At 42.8% G+C, this 18,529-nt stretch overlaps 1 protein-coding gene across 5 annotated transcripts in view; it reads right to left on the minus strand.

Moving 5' to 3' along the window:
* GJC1 (gap junction protein gamma 1) overlaps positions 1 to 15,491 on the minus strand; it is a 30,126-nt gene extending 14,635 nt beyond the window's left edge. The window contains exon 1 of one of the 5 annotated variants that reach the window (XM_070393534.1): positions 15,470 to 15,491. The gene's annotated coding sequence lies outside the window, so the exon portion shown is untranslated. Of the gene's footprint in view, positions 1 to 11,567; positions 11,648 to 12,082; positions 12,155 to 12,463; positions 12,619 to 12,942; positions 12,980 to 15,469 lie in introns of those variants that run through there. The other 4 variants (XM_070393530.1, XM_070393528.1, XM_070393531.1 and 1 more) reach the window with 4 other exon arrangements.
* Positions 15,492 to 18,529: the final 3,038 nt, after the last annotated feature.

An 18,529-nucleotide genomic window follows, 5' to 3' on the forward strand; every position in this document is an offset into this window, starting at 1 on the left:
ATAGTTATCAGGAACTTTAGAATGTTCATGTCCTTTGATTAGTAATTCCATGTCTAGTAACTTATCTTAAATAAATGCCCAATAAAAGAATTTTACGTAATTTATGATATAACCTGTATGGTGAAATATTACACAACCATTAGAATCTTGTTTTAGAAGAAAGATCACAAAATTCAAATATCTGTAACTATATAGAGATCAAAGGTATATCAGTGGTTACTAGGGATGGGGAGTAGTAGGGAATGGCTGCTAATAGGTATTAAGTCTCTTTTGGGGGGAACAAAAATATAAAATTAGATTGTGGTGAGGGCTACACAACTTGTGGAATACTGCATTATAAATTTTAAATAGGCGAAATGTATGGTATGAATTAAATCTCAATAAAGCTGTTGAAGACATTTTTTAAATGTCTCGATACCAGTGAGGTGATACAATGTAACTGAACAGGAAAATGGAGCCTGGAGAACACAAGCACCAACTAAAGGGGGTTATTGGCTAGAGCTGTGGGAGTTAACAAACTGTCATATCTTCCCCAAGAGGTCTTCAACCTGGATTTTTATGTGAAGTCTGATTTTTTGGTAAATTTTTAATCAAAGTCTAAAATACCTACGGAAATGCCCACAAATATAAGTGTACAGCTCAATGAATTTTCTCAATCAGAACACGCCCATGTAACCAGCACTGAAATCAACAACAAAATATTACTAACCTCTCAGAACCACAATCATGCCCCTTCATACCCAAGAGAAACCACCATCCTCACCTCTGACAGCATAGTTTATCCCAGGGCCAACTCTGGCACTGTTGGCATTTTGTACAATTCTTCCTGTGGGAGACTGTCCTATATACTGTAGGATGTTTCGCAGCATCCCTAGCCTTTTCCAGTTGTAACCACCAAAGGTGTTTGTAAACATTGCCCTATGTCCCTTGGGGAACAGTATCACACCACACTAAGACCCACTGGTGTAACCTGCTCTTGAACGTTATATAAATGGAATCATACAGAATAGACTCTTATACTGGAATCATAAAAAATACACTCTTTTATCCTAGCCGGTTTGGCTCAGTGGACAGAGCGTCGTTGGCCTGCGGACCGAAGAGTCCCAAGTTCAATTCCGGTCAAGGGCACATACCTTGGTTGCTGGCTCCTCCCCGGCCTGGGCCCTGGTTTCTAGTCTATTCATTTGCTTTACTGTATTACCATTCTGTGAAAACATAACAATTTATCTATTCACTGCTGGTTGATAGTATTTGAGCAGTTTCCAGTTTGGGGCAAGTATGAATAATGCTACTATGAACATTCCACATATGTCTTCTGGTGAACTTACGTATGCATTTCTGTAGCATACCTAGAAGCAGAATAGCTAGCCATAGGATATGTATATGTCAGCTTTAGTAAATTAGTCCTTTTCCAAAGAGGGTTATATCAACTTACACTCCTACCTGTAGTCTTCTTTATTTTTTAAGTTGACAACTAATAATAATAATAAAAAAAAACCACATTTAAATAATATTGAGAATGCCCGGCTGGAGTGGCTAAGTGGTTGAGCATCGACCTTTGAACCAGGAAGTCATGGTTCGATTCCCAGTGAGGGCACATGCCCAGGTTACAGGCTCAATCCCCAGTGTGGGGCATGCAGGAGGCAGCTGACCAATGATTCTCTCTCATCATTGGTGTTTCTCTCTCTCCCTCCCTTTCCTTTCCTCTCTGAAATCAATAAAAATATATTTTAAAATAATCTATATATATGAGGCTAATATGCTAATTGTCTGACCGTCCGACCGGATGCTATGACACATACTGACCACTAGGGGGCAGATGCTCAACACAGGAACTGCTGTGACACACACTGGCCATTTATAGAGAAAATAGCACCACAGACCTGGCGACGACAAAGCAACACTCAGTTTCCCCCAAGTGGGACACAGGCCTGAGCGACAGCCCACCAAATTGCAGCCGATGCTGCCGAGACCCCATGGCACAAAATGCGGCCCACAGCTCAGCCCAGAAACAGTGGCTGTGGGCTCCAGGTAATGATGTCACATAGCAACACCCGGCTTCCTCTCCTTACCAACTAGCCTTGGAGTTTCTTCATCCCAGGAACATGACTTGCTTTATAGCCAGGTGGAAACATTTACACTTTAACCAAATGTCTGTGAAGCATTTTCCCATGCCTCATCTCATTTGATCCTCACAGAAGTCCTGGAGTAGATAGACAGGAAAAGCGGTGGAATTCTATTTTATTTTCATTAGCTGGAAATGGAGATTTAGAAAGCTTAGAAACTTGACCCAACTGAAAAAAAGAAATGGTGGGCCTTGAAAAATGACTCCAGGTTTTCTCACTGTGCAGAACATAGTCAAACACTGCTGCAGTGAAATATTTTACCCTTTGTTCTCCCTGTGTGATCTACAATAATCTGCTTCGTGTTGATATTTACTGCTGTGTTGCTGACAATGACTTGAAAGAGAAGTTGGGGTGCTTCACTGGGCTGGAAAAAGTTTAGCTAAATCAGAAAGCAGTCTAATTAAGCAAGTTTATTCTGTATCTATAAAAGGCTAAATTGACGCACACATGCACAATACATATAAAGCTCTCACTGGCGCCAATAGCATGCGTGTGTTTTTATCTGTCATTGTCGATCGTGAATTTGGTTCACGATCTATTATAAAGGGCGAATAGCGATATTAAAATATTTCTTCTAATTAATTGCCTTTCAATGTGCATGAATTCATGCACTGGGCCACTAGTAATAATAATAATATTGAGCTAGAGATCTTACCAGCTGAATAAAGCCTGCCAATTTGTGACTTATTTTAAAAACAATAGTTCATTATTGTGGGAAAATGCTTTTATATAGTAAAAAGACAAAAACAAACAAAAAAACCAATAAAATAATATGCCTGAGTAGAAATACTCAACATTAACAATGGCTTATGGATAATTTTTCTTTTATTTGCTTTTTAGTATATTCTACAAAAAACATGTAATAATGGAGTTGGCAAAGCTTTACTATGCAGGAAAAGCCCCGAGAGAAATTTAAAAGTAGGCCAGGGAAAAATTTCATAATATTTGCATATATTCATAAAGACCAAGTAAGTAATGGATACAACACAGAAAAGTGTTAACTATCTCACAGAACCTTTGGTACAATTACACCGACTTGCATAAGGGGATCCAAGACAGAACTTAAAATTCTACTCCAGATTAAAATGTAAAGGGTGAGCCTAGAGGGTAATTCTTAATCTGTAAGGATATATCAAAAGATAGTAGTACCCTGATATGATGTCTTATATAGCAACTTACTATCATAATGCTGCTCTTCTAATTTCTTTAGAGACTCACTCTCGAATGGTCCACAAGCAACATAGAAAATTAGTATATCAATATTTATTTGAAATATATCATTGTTGCCACTGCTACCTGCTGGTTATTGAGTGTCTGATATTCAATATTTTGGAAGGAGTTACCTTTATTTGATAAATAGATTATTAAAACAGCCACCAAAAACCTACCATTCTCCATTACAAGTGAGTTCTATTAAATGTTTACTTGCACCCGGCCGGTGTGGCTTTATTGGTTGAGCGTCAACCCATGAATCAGGAGGTCATGGTTCAATTCCCAGTTAGGGCACATGCCAGGGTTGCAGGCTCAATCCCCAATAAGAGGCATGCAGGAGGCATCTGATCCATGCTTCTCTCTCATCATTGATGTTTCTGTCTGTCTATCTTTCTCCCTTCCTCTCTCTGTAAAAAAATCAATAACCCGGGGGTTATTGAGATATATATATATATATATATATATCTCAATAACCAAGATATATGCCCTTGACTGGAATTGAACCTGGGACCCTTCAGTCCTCGGCCTGATGCTGTATCCACTGAACCCAAACGGTTAGGGCAATAAACGTATTTTTAAAAAATAGTAAAATAAATGTTTACTTGACATATGAGAATGTTACAAAACTCATACTTCCTGTCCTAATCATTCCCCTTCATTTTCTCTTGTTCATATCAAGGGTTCTTCTGTTGGGATAAGAATATGCGTCTGCTTAAAATTTCTCATTGAACTAGTAACTATAATTAACTGGTAATCAAAATAAATCTATTCAGTAGAATGCTTTGTAACTATGTATATAAATTTTCCTCCCATGTTCAAATCATAAACATATTTTTCTATCTTCTTTTCTTTCCCAAGTTCAAGTATAATACAGTGCACAATTCAATAAGAGAACTGAGACAGTCCAGGAGTTTTGGCTCAGTTGGTTGAACTGCAGAAACATTAGCGATTGCCTAGGCTAGTAATCCCCAACTTCTAGAGTCTGAGGACCTTTAGGTAAATTGTAAGATTTCTCTAGAGCCCTATATAATGGTAGTTTTATGTTTATTATCTGTATTTGGAGAAAACACAGAAAGATAAAACTCTATCATAATAAATCTGCAGCCCTAACTGGTTTGGCTCAGTGGATAGAGCGCTGGCCTGGGGACTGAAGGGTCCCAGGTTCGATTCCGGTCAAGGGCATGTACCTTGGTTGTGGGCACATCCCCAGTAGGGGTTGTGCAGGAGGCAGCTGATCGATGTTCCTCTCTCATCGATGTTTCTAACTCTCTATCCCTCTCCCTTCCTCTCTGTAAAAAATCAATAAAATACATTTTAAAAAATAAATAAATAAAATAAAATAAATCTGCAGTTTATTTTTTTTTAAATTTTTCTTTGTTAATCCTCACCTGAGGATATATTTCCATTGATTTTTTTTTTTTTTTTTTTTTTTTGAGAGAGAGTGGAAGGGAGGGGGAGACACACACAGAGAGAGAGAAGCATCGATGTGAAAGAGACACACCAATTGGTTGCCTCCTGCACACGCCCCGACCAGGGCAGCAATTGAGCCTGCAAGTACATGCCCTTGGTCAGAATCGAACCTGGGACACGTCAGTCCTCAGGCAGATGCTCAATTCACTGAGCCAAACCGGCTAGGGCTGAGTTTATTTACTATAAATAAACTGCATATACATTTGGAAAGGTCACACATGCCATTAGTATTAGTTACAGTTCACAGATAAAACTAGGTTATCTTTCAACTACTCTGCCTGCAGTGGCTCATTGTTTGACACCACAATATGAGACTAACATCCTTATTTTACTGAAGAGGATATCACAGATCAAGATGACTTGCATACAAATTAGCTGTAAAGTCTAGAATACAACTCAGGGGACCTAATGATCTTTTTGCTATACTATGTGGGTTCAGTGTTTTATTTTAAGACTACATAGGCCCTGTCAGGGTAGTTCAGTTGGTTAGAGTGTTGTCCCAATATGCAAAGGTTTCGGGTTCGGTCTCTGAGAATTTCAGCTCTCAATATTTATCTAACAGATATATAAATAACACACAGGAATATTCTCTCCAGCACTGTTTATAATGAGCTGGAAACAATATAATGACTATCAGTAAGGAACTGGGTAACAAATTACAGCCCATCTGTTGTCAGAAAGAACGAGACAGCTCGCCCCGGCTGGTTTGGCTCAGCGGATAGAGCATCAGCCTGCAGACTGAAGGGTCCCGGGTTCGATTCTGGTCAAGGACACATGCCCGGGTTGCAGGCTCAATCCCCAGTAGAGGGCTTGCAGGAGGCAGCCGATCAATGATTCTCTTCTCATCATTGATGTTTCTATCTCTCTCTTCCTCTCCCTTATTCTCTGAAATCAGTAAAAATATATTTTTTAAAAAAATACATTTTATTGATTTTTTTTACAGAGAGGAAGGGAGAGGAGGGATAGAGAGTTAGACGCATCAATGAGAGAGAAACCGACCAGCTGCCTCCTGCACATCCCCTACTGGGAATGTGCCTGCAACCAAGGTACATGCCCTTGACCAGAATCGAACCTGGGACCCTTCAGTCCGCAGGCTGGCACTCTATCCACTGAGCCAAACCGGTTAGGGCCAATACAAATAAATTATAAAAAAAAAAAAAAAAAAGAATGAGATAGCTCTATCTGTAATGATATGAAACTAAGGTGTATTAGTGAAAAATGCAGGCTATAGAACAGTAGGTATAGTGTGCTAACAGTTATATGTGCGGGGGAATAGTAAATATATGGTTGGTTATCTCTAGAATTCACAAATAAGGTAAACAGTAATTGCTTCAGCGGAAAAATAATGTATGACTGAACGAAAAGAGAAAATTGGAAGGCTTACTTTTCACTGTATATCCATTTATACCTTTAGGATTGTGTACTACATAATACATTACCTACTCCAAAACACAATTTTTTTTTCAAGTCAATTAAATGGTCAAGTACAAAACTGTCAATGTCAGCTTTAATGTATAACTAGAATATGTCTGGTTTCTTGGGACATATTATACTAACCGTTGGCCCAGCAAATGGGAAGAAATTAAAATTAGAACTAGGTGCAGTCTGTCAAGAAAAAAAAAACACACCTAATCTTCAATTTCTTTATGTCATCTGATAGCCTACTTAAGCCTAGCTGTGATTATGATTATCTTCCTGTGAGGCAAGAGTCCCATTGTATACACCATACCACAGGTGATCACTGTATTTTCTGGTCTGTTAAAACTGCTAAAAACTGCCCTGACAGGTATGACTCAGTTGTTAGAGCGTCGGCCTGCGGACTGAAGGGTCCCAGGTTCGATTCCAGTCAAGGGCATATGCCTGGGGTGTGGGCTCGATCCCCAATGAGGGGCATGCAGGAGGCAGCCAATCAATGATTCTCTCTCATCATTGATGTTTCTATCTCTCTCTCCCTCTTCCTTCCTCTCTGAAATCAATAAAAATATTTTTAAAAATAAAATAAAAATTTTAATAAGCACTCATATAATTGTTGAATATATAATGAACTATGAGTTAGGTGTTGGGGATACTGGCCTACCCAAGATAAACATTAATACTGACTTTTCAGAATATACAGTACAGTCTAATGGTGAAATAAGCATTATACAAATAAAGATTGTGATAAAGCCTACAAAACAGAAGTGCTCGGTGCTATGAGAGTGTATTTATAGGGCCCCCTAACCTAACTGAGGAGATGCAGAGGTTTCTCTGCAGGTGTGCTTACGTAAGCACATTCTGAAGAATAGAGCTGCCTTCCAGACAGGAATTAGCTACAGCATGTACAAAGGCCCTTGGGTGAGCTCTGAACCTTCAAGGAAGAGGAAAAAAATCAGTATGGCTAGACCAGCCGTGGGCAAACTACGGCCCGTGGGCCGGATCTGGCCCATTTGAAATGAATAAAACTAAAAAAAAAAAAAAAAAAAAAAAAAAGACCGTACCCTTTTATGTAATGATGTTTACTTTGAATTTATATTAGTTCACACAAACACTCCATCCATGCTTTTGTTCCGGCCCTCCGGTCCAGTTTAAGAACCCATTGTGGCCCTCGAGTCAAAAAGTTTGCCCACCCCTGGGCTAGACCATACATAACAAGAAAGTACAAAGAAACGATGCTGGAGCCCGGCCAGGGTGGCTCAGTGGTTGAGCGTAGGCCCATGAACAAGGAGGTCACAGTTCAATTCCTGGTCAGGGCACATGCCAGGGTTTCTGACTCAATCCCCATTAGGGGGCATGCAAGAGGCAGCCGATGCATTGATGTTTCTATCTCTCTATCCCTCTCCCTCTCTCTAAAATCAATTTAAAAGAATTTTTTTAAAGAAAGAAATGATGCTGGAGAAGTAGGCAAGGCCAGCTCACACCTTGTTAAATGAAGGTAAAAGAAACAACAGAAGTTTTCAGATAAGTGACTTGATTAAATCTGTTTTATAAAGACAATTCTCTCGGCTGTGAAGAGTAGATGAGGGTATAGCAGGTCCTTAAATAACATGGTTTTGTCAGGGGCCACTGTCTGTGGCATTTGCAGCTCCTCCCCATGTCTGCCTGGATTTTACTCCAGGTACTCTGGTTTCTTCTCACATCCTAAAGATGTGCACATAAGGCAAATAGTGTGTCTAAACTGTCCCAGTCTGAGTGTGGGGTGTGTGGGGGTGTGTGGGGGTGCACCCTGTGATGGAAGGTCATCCTGGTCCAGGGTGATGCGTGCCCTGAGCTTAGGGTATAGGATCAGGCACCCTTGACACTGAACTGGAATAAGCAGGCTGAAAGATGAAAAGAATTTGTTGTTATTAATCTTTCTTAAATGTATGTATAGCTCACAGTTTAATGTTTAATATTAGAAGTGTTTTGAGTATTTAAAAATTTGGTGATGTTTCTGTGACCAGAAATATGTAGGAACTGAACTCTTGTTTATATCAATTCGCCTATGGTAACATTGGTTTCATTACACATTGTTTTGCTTAAAGTTGCAGTTTCCAAGAACCTATTGCGGTTAAGTGAGGACTTGTTGTATATGGCTTGAGGTATATACATGATAGTAAAAGATAAAGAAATGCAAGAGAATAATAAATTCAAGTTGGCAATGACCTCTGATTTTAAAAAGCCTACAATGGAGGTGGCGGGGAGCATGCTATCAGGTGGAAAACACAGAAGACTTCCACTGTACTGGTAATGTTTTCTTTCTTAAGCTGCAAGGTCGGTACGCAAGTATTTATTGTAGTATTATTACTTTTTCTGTCTTAAATATTTCATATTACTTTTTCTCTTTTTACAAATGTGAACAAGGAAAACATTTAGAATGGACTATAATAGACTTAGGAAAAGGTGGCCTACACTAAGATGGAGAGACAGCGGTGGAGAGAAATGGCAAGAGTCTGGGCTCAGTAAGTTGTTGACAGAGCCACTTAATAAAACAGGGTACAGTGAAGGTCTAGGTTTGCAGCCAAGATCAAGAGCTCAGTCTGGGGCAACTCAATTCAAAGTACTGAATATCTAAGTGGACATGTTGAACAGACAGCTGGGATCAAAAAAAGGATCTGAACTACAGATAAAAATTGAGGCATATTCAAAATATATGCAGTAACTGAAGCCACATAGATAAGACCAGAGTGGGAAGAGAGGAAGACCAAGAACCAAGACTTGAGAAAGAACAATTAAACATCTGATAAAAGAATGTCCCCCGCCCCCCAGCCTGAAGGAACACCCAGAGAGCAAGGAGGGAAAATTAGAACCCAAGAGGACAAAGTTATTTCAGGAGGGAAATTTTTGAATCTAAATAAACACCCATTCTGGATGGGCAAGTAGGAAACTAACGTCCAAGAATGAGTCAAACAGAATTCCCTAAAAACAGAGTCCAGATCTACTTTACTCTGAACATTCCCAAAGGAAATGTTAACTCAAAGTAACAACAAATTCAGTTAAAACTGATAACTCCTACAAAGATGTAGATAAAAATAACCTTTTTTAACTATCTGAGACTTGAATACAGTCTTAGAGATTGGAGGGTCAAAACAGAGGTATGAGAACTTGATTCTATTTTATAGATATAAAGCATCAAAACTTACTCTTTTATACATTTCTTTTATTTCAAAGATTTTAGATAATTTCTCAACTGCTAACCCTTTTTAGCATGTTAAGCTATAAGCATTTTCAGAACAAAAATCACATAGTATTTATCTTTGAATCTTCAGCATCTAATTTAGTGCCTAACATAAGTACTTGATGGAAAAAGAAAAAGAAAGGTTCACTGAATGAATGTGTGGGCACCAGAACACTTTTGTCGAAATTGTGCTGGTGCTACAGCAATATAGTCTCAAAAAACAAGCTTTACTTGAGGGCTCTACTCATTCCACAGAACACTTCATTTCTTTAGAAATAGAGTGTTATGTGCAAAGAGATCTCATCCTTGTCTTGGGGACACACACACACACACACACCTTTGGGCAACACATTCCACAGGTCTGACTGATAAACCCAAGTGCTGTCAGTCAGTGCAATCTCTGCAACTCAAGGATGTATGCCAGTGCCGTCTGGTCATTCATTCCTGAGAGCTGTAGAAAATAGCAATGCTCTGACCTAAGAGAATATTCCACACAGACTAAACTCTGAAAAACAATTGTTGGCATTTAGCTGATATTAACAATTCCAAACTGTTTCTATTGTCTAAGTTTCAGGTTAATGATATCAGCTAAAATCTATCTTTTCATATGCATTCTCAAAAGAATGGTCTACAAAAGCACCAAAAAAAAAGTAATCCCATCCTTTCTCTGACTTTTTACGGGATATTCTGGATAGGAGCCATGTAATGTTTCTATGCTACAAGAAAAGCATGAGTTGCCTTGGCTGGTGCACCAGGAGTTGTGGGTCCATTCCTGGTCAGAGGCAGTGCCTGGACTGCAGGTCTGATCCCAGATCCAGGTGGGTCGGGGCACATGCGGGAGGCAAGTTAACTTTGTGTCTCTCCCATCGGTGTTACACTGATGTTTCTCTCTCTCCTGCTCCCTCCCTTCCACTCTGAGGATCAATGAAGAAAATATCCTCGGGTGAGGATTGAAAAGGGGGGGAGGGGGAAGAAAGCAAGAGTTCAGAAACAAGAATTAGACCCTCCCCATTGCATTTAACTATCCAGATTAATAATAATAATAAAAAGGACATATCTCATTTTAAAATGTGAACAAACTTCAAGTAAAAAAAAAACATGTTGGAACTTATCACTTTACACTTATTTAGGCATGGAACAAACTAGATATTAAGAGAATGAGGTTCTGTATTAATTATGTATTTTGTATTCTAGGATCTCAATTACTGAGTTATCCCTTCCTTTGGCTACTTTATAGAATGTGAAATAAGAAAAAATAATTATTAAGGGGTAACCGAGTTTGTAAGTAAGATTGTTATGTTCAAGAAATGTTAACTTTCTAAATCCTTTGGATTAGACTAATACTAAAGTCTACCTTCATGAACTGAATAGAAAGTTACTTTGCTTCTTTTTAAGAAAACTGGTAACTACCTAGCGTTAAGTAGAAAGCCAATTCGAAAGTCACACAACCTAAAAAGAAGTTAAAAGCACTGACTTTCAGAAAGGATACTCGAAAGGCTTTGGGAAAAGGCACGACAGTTTAAGACAAGTAGTAAATATTAAACCATTACAAATCAGGACAAATAACAGAGCTTTCATATAATTTGTATATATTCTCTTCAAAATGTCCTTCGCCTACAACACTGTTCACAAAGACCTGGCCAATACTAAGACACAGATTTGCTTACCAGACGGAGCTTTTTATCTTTTACCCAGAAAAGTGATTTCATGTTTTTTAAACTCCGCCATGACATTGCACTTAAGAAATCCAAAGCAACTCTAATATACAACTCTATGCTAAATTCCAAAAAATGAAACCAGCACACGTAACCACAATTCAAACCATTTTTAGTCAGGAGCCCTGAAAATACGTTTATCTTTCTACGTTCTTATTCTGAATATTCATACCGAAACCCCCCTCGGGGGGGGGGGGGGGGAAGGATTTGACCCCTAAATTACATTACGAACTCCCTTTTCTACAGAAGTTAATGGGCTCCAGATATGCTATCCTCCTGTATCAGGGAATTGAAATCCCTCTCATCTGTCGCTTGATTGTTGCAGCGCTTTCTCACGTACTCACTTCAATGTATACACAACGCACAATTGTAGTTAACCCGGCAGGCAGGGTCCCGCCCACAAGGACTTACTCCAACTTCTCGATTCCAAAGTGGCGATCCTGATGCTCACAAGGTCCAGCACGAGCACAAAGAAACCTGTAACCATGCCCCTTCCCCGCCAACAAAAACTCTGACGGACGACAAAGCCAAACTCACCCATTTCGCAAAGAAAAAGTAACACCAATCTCAGGAACAATCGCAAAAAAAAAAGGGGGAAAAAGAACCGAAATGCTCAACCACACAATTACGCAAAATCTTTTCAATTCAAGGCTCCACACGCTGCGGCCAACCACACAACTGCCCACAATCACAGCGCGAGCGCCTTGCCTTCCCTGAGATTTGGAATCTGGAGATGGAAGTGGGGGGAAAAAAAAACACAAAAACACACACAAAGCCAATACAGTCGCCCAAAGTTTCCACAAGTGGGGAGAAATCATCTGAAGTTTAAAAAAACGTGTTCATCAAGCGGCAAGCCTCCCCTGTCCCTGTCCCCGCCCCCGCCCCGTCCCCCCGAAACACCCGCGGGAGGACCGCGGCCAACGAACCCGAGCCGCCGGGGACACGTCGGGGCCGCGGCCGGAGACAAAGAGCAGCCGGCGCGGCCCTGCGCCCCTAACCGCCCGCCGATGGGGAGCACGGCCGAGCGCCGCCCAAGTGCGCGCCCCGGTCGCCCGGCTCCCCTCCCGCCGCCGCGGCCGGGACCCACCCCCGAGTCGTTTCCCTCCCAATTTGGAAACCGCGCGCCCGGGACAAAGCGGGAGGGCGCGCCTGCGACGGCGGGGGGGCTGCCGCCCCTCGGGCTTGGCGGGAACCCCTCGGCGGAGCCCCTCCTCTTCCCCAGCGCCCGGCCTCCCGGGACAAGTTCTCCCGTCCCCATCCCGTCCCCATCCCGCCCCTTCTCAGCCGGCCCAGCGGTCGCCCCTCACCGGGCGGCGGGGTCCCCCGGAGCCGCCTCCTCCGCCGGGCCTCGGCCCGTCCCGCCGGCCGCCGCCTCATGTGCCCCGCGTCGCCATCGCCTTCGCCGCCACCCGCGCTTCTCCTCCTCCTCCTCCTCCTCCTCCTCTTTGGCCGCCGCCGCCACCTCAGGCTCCAGCCGAGGCCAAAGCCGCTCCCGCCGCCGCCCGGACCCGCGGGGAGGCGCCTGCGCACTACGCGCCGCGAGGGGGGCGGGGGCGTCCCGCCGGCCGGGGAGAGGGGCGCGGCACGTGGCACGCGGGCGGGCGGGGGCGGCCCGGAGCGCGCGGGCGGGGCGCGAGCGCCCAACTTTGTGCGGCGGGACGGGGCGGCACGCTCCCGGGCGGGACCCACCGCGCGGAGTCTGCACCTGGGACGGAGCAGCCCTCGCAGGGTCCGCACGACCCTCCCCTGGAGCGGGCGACTAGCGGCGGTGAGGACGCGCCCTCACCTGGGTGTCCGAGGGGGTCCCGCCGTCCCGAGTGTCCCCGAGCTGGCGAGGCCGTGGTCCTTGTGCGCAGGATGCTCTGCCAACGGGAGGATCAGGCCCCTGCGGAGCTAACCATCCCAGCCCGCTGAGTACTGGCTTTCTAGATACATTGAAGTCCTGGACTCCTCGAGTTAGCGGAACCCTAATGGGCCATTTCCTCTTAACCCTTTGCATCCCAGCAGCCTAGACTTCCTAAAAGTCTAGGAATCTCCATTCTTTTTTAAATAGATAGATAGATAGATATAGATATCAGAGAGAAAGGGAGAGGGAGAGAGACAGAAACATCAATGATGAGAGAGAATCATTGATTGGCTGCCTTCTGCACGCTCCTTACTGGGGAATCCGCAACCCGGGCATGTGCCCTTGACGGGGATGGAAACCGGGACCTTTCAGTCCTCAGGCCAGCTCTCTATCCACGGAGCCAAACCAGCTTGGGCAGGAATCTCCAGCCTTAAACTGCCTGGTAGGAATCTGAAAATGTCTCAAATGCTTTAAGTAGGGTGAGTTAGTGTGAAGCAGGAGAGTAGGAAGGAGATGGGGAAGTACTCTGTATAGTGTTTGACAACTCCCAACACCCACACTCCTAAATCTTCTCCTTTGGCCATCACTATGCAAAAGGATAGGCGTTTACTTTTCCCTTTAGACCAGAGAGGAAATTAAGCTCTAACAAGTGAGGCAACCTGCTACAAGTCAGCTGCCCACCTCCACCCTGAAAGCCGTGTGGAGCCCTAACAGCTCGTCTAGAGGTTGAAAACCCGAGGGCTAGGCATCTGGCCTACTGACAAAGTTTTGTTTGGCCAGTACGATGTTTTCCCAAAATATGAATGAATCGCCAAATTTTTAAAAACCTGTATTTCTGGCTTCTCCCTAAAAATGTCAAAAAAAAGTTGCTCACTTTGAGCCTCTATTTCCAAGTGGCAGCTACTTCTGAGTAACATCTGTTTATCCAGGGCAGGCACTGTCCCCACTCAGCTGCTTGAACTCTGTAAGTTCTCTTCCCTCTTGTTCTTGCCATGCCCCAGTCTCCCCCAACCCCTCATTAACACATTACCTCTACAAACGTATTTAAAATGACAAGTGTGAACACCGTACATTTATGAAAATTTGAATAAAGAACATGTTAGCGGAAGTAACAGGTAAAACACATCACTGTATATGCTGATTGAAATATTAAACCTCTCACGTATTACTCAACCAAGTATAAATTGGTACAAATCACTCTGGAAAACTGGCAATATCTACTCAAGCTGAACCTGTGGCTACACTACGACTGCAATTCCGTGGGAATTCCACAGAAATGTGTATACGTGTTCACCAAATACTTGTACTAGAGTATTAATAGCAACACTATCTGTAAGAGCCAGAAAACTGGAAACTACCTAAAATACCCATCAATGGTAGAAGGGGTAGATAAATCGTATTATATTCACACAAGGGTACATTATGCAGCGATGAGAATGAACAATCTACAAGTGTACACGGTAAGACAGATAAATCTCACAAAACCATTTATATAAAGTTCAAAAACAGGCAAAACCAACCCGTGCCGTTAGAAGTAAGGGTAGTAGTTAAACTTGAGGGAAGAATAGTTACTGGAAGGGAACATGAGGGGGCTTCTCGGGGGCTAGTCCTATTCTGTTCTTAATCTGGATGCTTGAATACACAGATGTGCTCAGCTGCCACGTCTGAGCTGTACACTTTTGTGTGGCATATTAGGAGTTCAATAAAGACCTTTGACACAGTGTTAAAACATCTGATTATATATGTACGAGTATATGTAGCATATACAGAGGTGGCAAAAGTAGGTTTACAGTTGTTCATATGGAAAAATATACAAGAATATACTCTGCCCAATGTGACCCCGATAAAAAAAGAAAAATAATGAAACATCACATCCATGATTAAGTTATTTTTTTTTAAAGAATAAACTCTTGTGTTTCATGTACTCACAACTGTAAACCTTTTTTTGCCCATCCCTGTATATAAAGAAGATATACAAACAAATATGTACAGGGTGGAGTAAAAAGTAGGTGTACAGTTGTATGTGAAATACAGTTTATTCTTTTTTTTTTTTGTTAATTTCTTGATTTGAGAGCAAGGGAGGGAGAGAAATATCGCTCCATTGTTCCACTTATCTATGCTTTCATTGGATGATGCTTGTATGTGTCCTCCTGACCAAGGATCAAACCTACAACCTTTGGTCTATCATGAGGACACTCTAAGCAACTGAGCTACTCAGCCAGGGCCAGAATTTATTCTTGAATTATTATTTAGTAATTATTGTATTCATTTCCATATTAATGACTGTAAACCTACTCTTGCCCCACCCTGTATTATATATTATATGTATCAATAATCTATTATCAAATATTTATTAACTACTTTTCTTATCAGTTCATCGATGAATCTGCCGGGGGAGGCTTCCCATCTCATAGCTTTGCCCATTCTTCATGGAGATTAGGAATGATACACTTTCTATATCTATTACCTTGTTACAGGAAAGGGGACCTGAGCAGTCTGCCTAGGGCTGGCCGGCAGTGTGTGGGTTCTTGGCTTCCTTTGTGCAGGAAAAATTTTGCAACACGAATCCAGGTGACTCGGAGGGAACTTTTATTAAAGCTGGGGACAGAAAACAAGAAAGGACTTAGCCTAGATAGAAGAAGCAATGGAGAGCCTAGGCTGGACTGCCTTAGCTCCCTGGGGAGTCAGGGCACAGGGGACACTTCGGACAGGTTCAAGGGAGTAGCCAGGGATGAGCTGCTGCCGCCCATTTCTCCCCTGGCTGCAAGTCTCTTGGGGTCCTTAGAGCTTAGGAGCTGCATGCCCGTGGGGGAAGGAGGGACAGGGAATGGCCAGGGCTGCTCCCCACGGGGAGAGCAAGCATTGGACCTTAGTTTTAAGGGGTTTTAAAGGCTGGGCATTTAAAAAGATAAAATAAAATAATAAAGGCTAGACATTTAGGGAAGGTCTTAGGGGAGGATCTTAATAGAATATTCATCAGCTTTATGCTGAGGTACCAAAATTAGGTTTTTTTCTCTCTTTTAAAAAAAATATTTTTATTGATTTCAGAGAGGGAGAGGAAGAGAGATAGAAACATCAATGATGAGAGAGAGTCATTGATTGGCTGCCTCCTGCACGCCCCCCACTGGGGATCAAGCCGGCAACCCAGGCATGTGCCCTGACTGGGAATCGAACTGTGACCTTCTGGTTCACAGGTCGATGCTCAAAAACTGAGCCACACCAGCCGGGCCAGGTTTATTCTCTTAATTGCATCTGTCCTCAGGTGTGGTTGGCAAGTGGCATTAATTGGATTTCTGCTGTCTGTCTCCCTAAGTTGGATGATTTAAGCTATTTACCCTCTGGTTGAGGAGAAGTGCAAACCATTTACTCTTAAGTGTCCTGTTTAGGGAAGATAGATTTTCTAGATGACTGCAAACTGCTGTTTAACTGTCAGTTTTTCTCTCCCACTTGTCCTGGATTATTAGCCTATCTCACCCTTACTGCTGAAGAGATTCAGAACTAGCCTCCCCAAGATGGGCCACTTTCATATGTGAATTAGTTTGAGCTGAAGGCAGTCAAAATCCTGGGGTTCAAGAAACTTCTACCTCTCCCTTAAATTTAAATTAGGGGCATTACCCATAATAATAATAATCACCAGAAATAAATTTTTATGACCTAACCATAGGGCAGGGCAAACTTTTAATTACTGAATATCTGCTTTGCTTATTGTCCTGCAAATGACCTTCCCCCTGCGTTACTTCACCTTTAGCTCAGCATGCCATATAGACCTAACTTTCCCTTCTCTCTCTCTGAACCTCTCCTGTTTAATTATGTGTGGGATTCCCATATGTACGTACATAATTAAATTTGGCTGCTTTGTTAACCTGTCTCACGTCTATTTGATTATTAGACCGGCTGAAAGAATCTAAAAGGGTCAAGGAAAGTTTCTTCCCTCCCCACACCACCACGCTTGCAGTCCTGTCTCTCTTCTGGTAGAGCAACCCTTTAAAGATGGGAATAATGAGACGCAAGGAGCTAAGTTGTTGTACCTGCAGAGAGTTCACCAGAAGTATAACTGAAGGCTCTTGTCTCCTGCTCTGGACTCTTCTTTTGCTCCTCTGTCACCCTGCCAGCTGGTGACATCCTTAATCCAGTTACAGGTGGGACACTGCGGCCAGAAACCTAAGCCAGAGGATTTTCAGACCAGGGTCCCGAGCAAACCCAGGTGTCTGCTAGAATGAGAGCTCCTGGCAGGCAGGGCCACCACATCCAACCCCGCTTCTAGCAGGTGCTTAGAAAGTACACGCAGAGTGAAAGAGTGAAGGAAGGCTCGCCATTCCTAGCACAGAAAGGCTACTAGAGGGAAGAAAGAGAAAAGCGGGTTTCATACCGGGAAATGGGTCTAGTTCCCAGCCTCTGGCAGGGATTAGCGGAGCCCAGTGCTGTGAGAACATCGCTTTTTATTCACATGGGGCCCAGGCAGGAAAAGATCAAAACCCATTTGAGAACTTTGAGACTCACCCTGGGGCTTTGTGGTTTGGGAACTGTAGGGTCAACTTGAAGACTGCAGTGTGTCACTATTTCCATTACACGTTTTCCAGGGTCTCCACTTGGCTGGTAGACTCAGAGCAGATTCTTCTGTGCTGGGGGATGGGAGCAGAGGCCCGGGGAGGTAGGATTTGAGAAAGTTCCCTATTGGCCACCGGAAGCCCCGCCTGCCCCGCCCATAAAGAGAATTGTTAAAGAAGCGCTTGATCACTCTACTAATGGGGGGAGAGGGGGCGGAGTATTAGTAACGCAACTCCTCCCCCATAATCCCCAGCAGTTCCAGTTAACCTGTGAGACACATCACACTGCTGAAGCAGATTTTTTTTGGTCAATGTTTTAAAATATATTTTTATTGATTTCAGAGAGGAAGGAAGAGGGAGATAGAAACATCAATGATGAGAGAGAATCATTGATCAGCTGCCTCCTGCAAGCCCCCCACTGGGGATCCAGCCCACAACCCTGGCATGTGCCCTTGACCTGAATCAAACCTGGGACCTTTCAGTTCGCAGGCCCATACTCTATCCACTGAGCCAAACCGGCCAGGGCTCAATTTTCTTTTTTTAGCTTGATTTTTTTTTCTCTATTGATTAAGGTATTATATGTGTCCTTATCCCCCCATTGCCAATTTTCTTTTTTTTTCTTTAAATATATTTTATTGATTTCTTACAGAGAGGAATAGAGAGTTAGAAACATCGATGAGAGAGAAAAATCAATCAGTTGCCTCCTGCACACTCCTTACTGGGTATGTGCCTGCAACCAAGGTACATGCCCTTGACCAGAATCGAACCTGGGACCCTTGAGTCCGCAGGCCGATGCTCTGTCCATTGAGCCAAACCGGTTAGGTCCTAACCATTAGGGCAATTTTAAGTAGCATAGAAGGAACAATCAAATGAGCCCCTACCAGTGTTTCCCAGAGCCTGGTGAGCATTTTCTTGTGCATTAATGCTGACTTTTAAATTAAGATTAGTTTACTTGCAAATGAGCAGAGGAAGTCGGTGCC

The sequence above is a fragment of the Myotis yumanensis genome, unplaced genomic scaffold (assembly GCF_028538775.1).
Source record: "Myotis yumanensis isolate MYYU_CA2020_CCGP unplaced genomic scaffold, mMyoYum1.0.hap1 SCAF_16, whole genome shotgun sequence".
In the NCBI taxonomy this organism is placed as follows: domain Eukaryota; kingdom Metazoa; phylum Chordata; class Mammalia; order Chiroptera; family Vespertilionidae; genus Myotis; species Myotis yumanensis.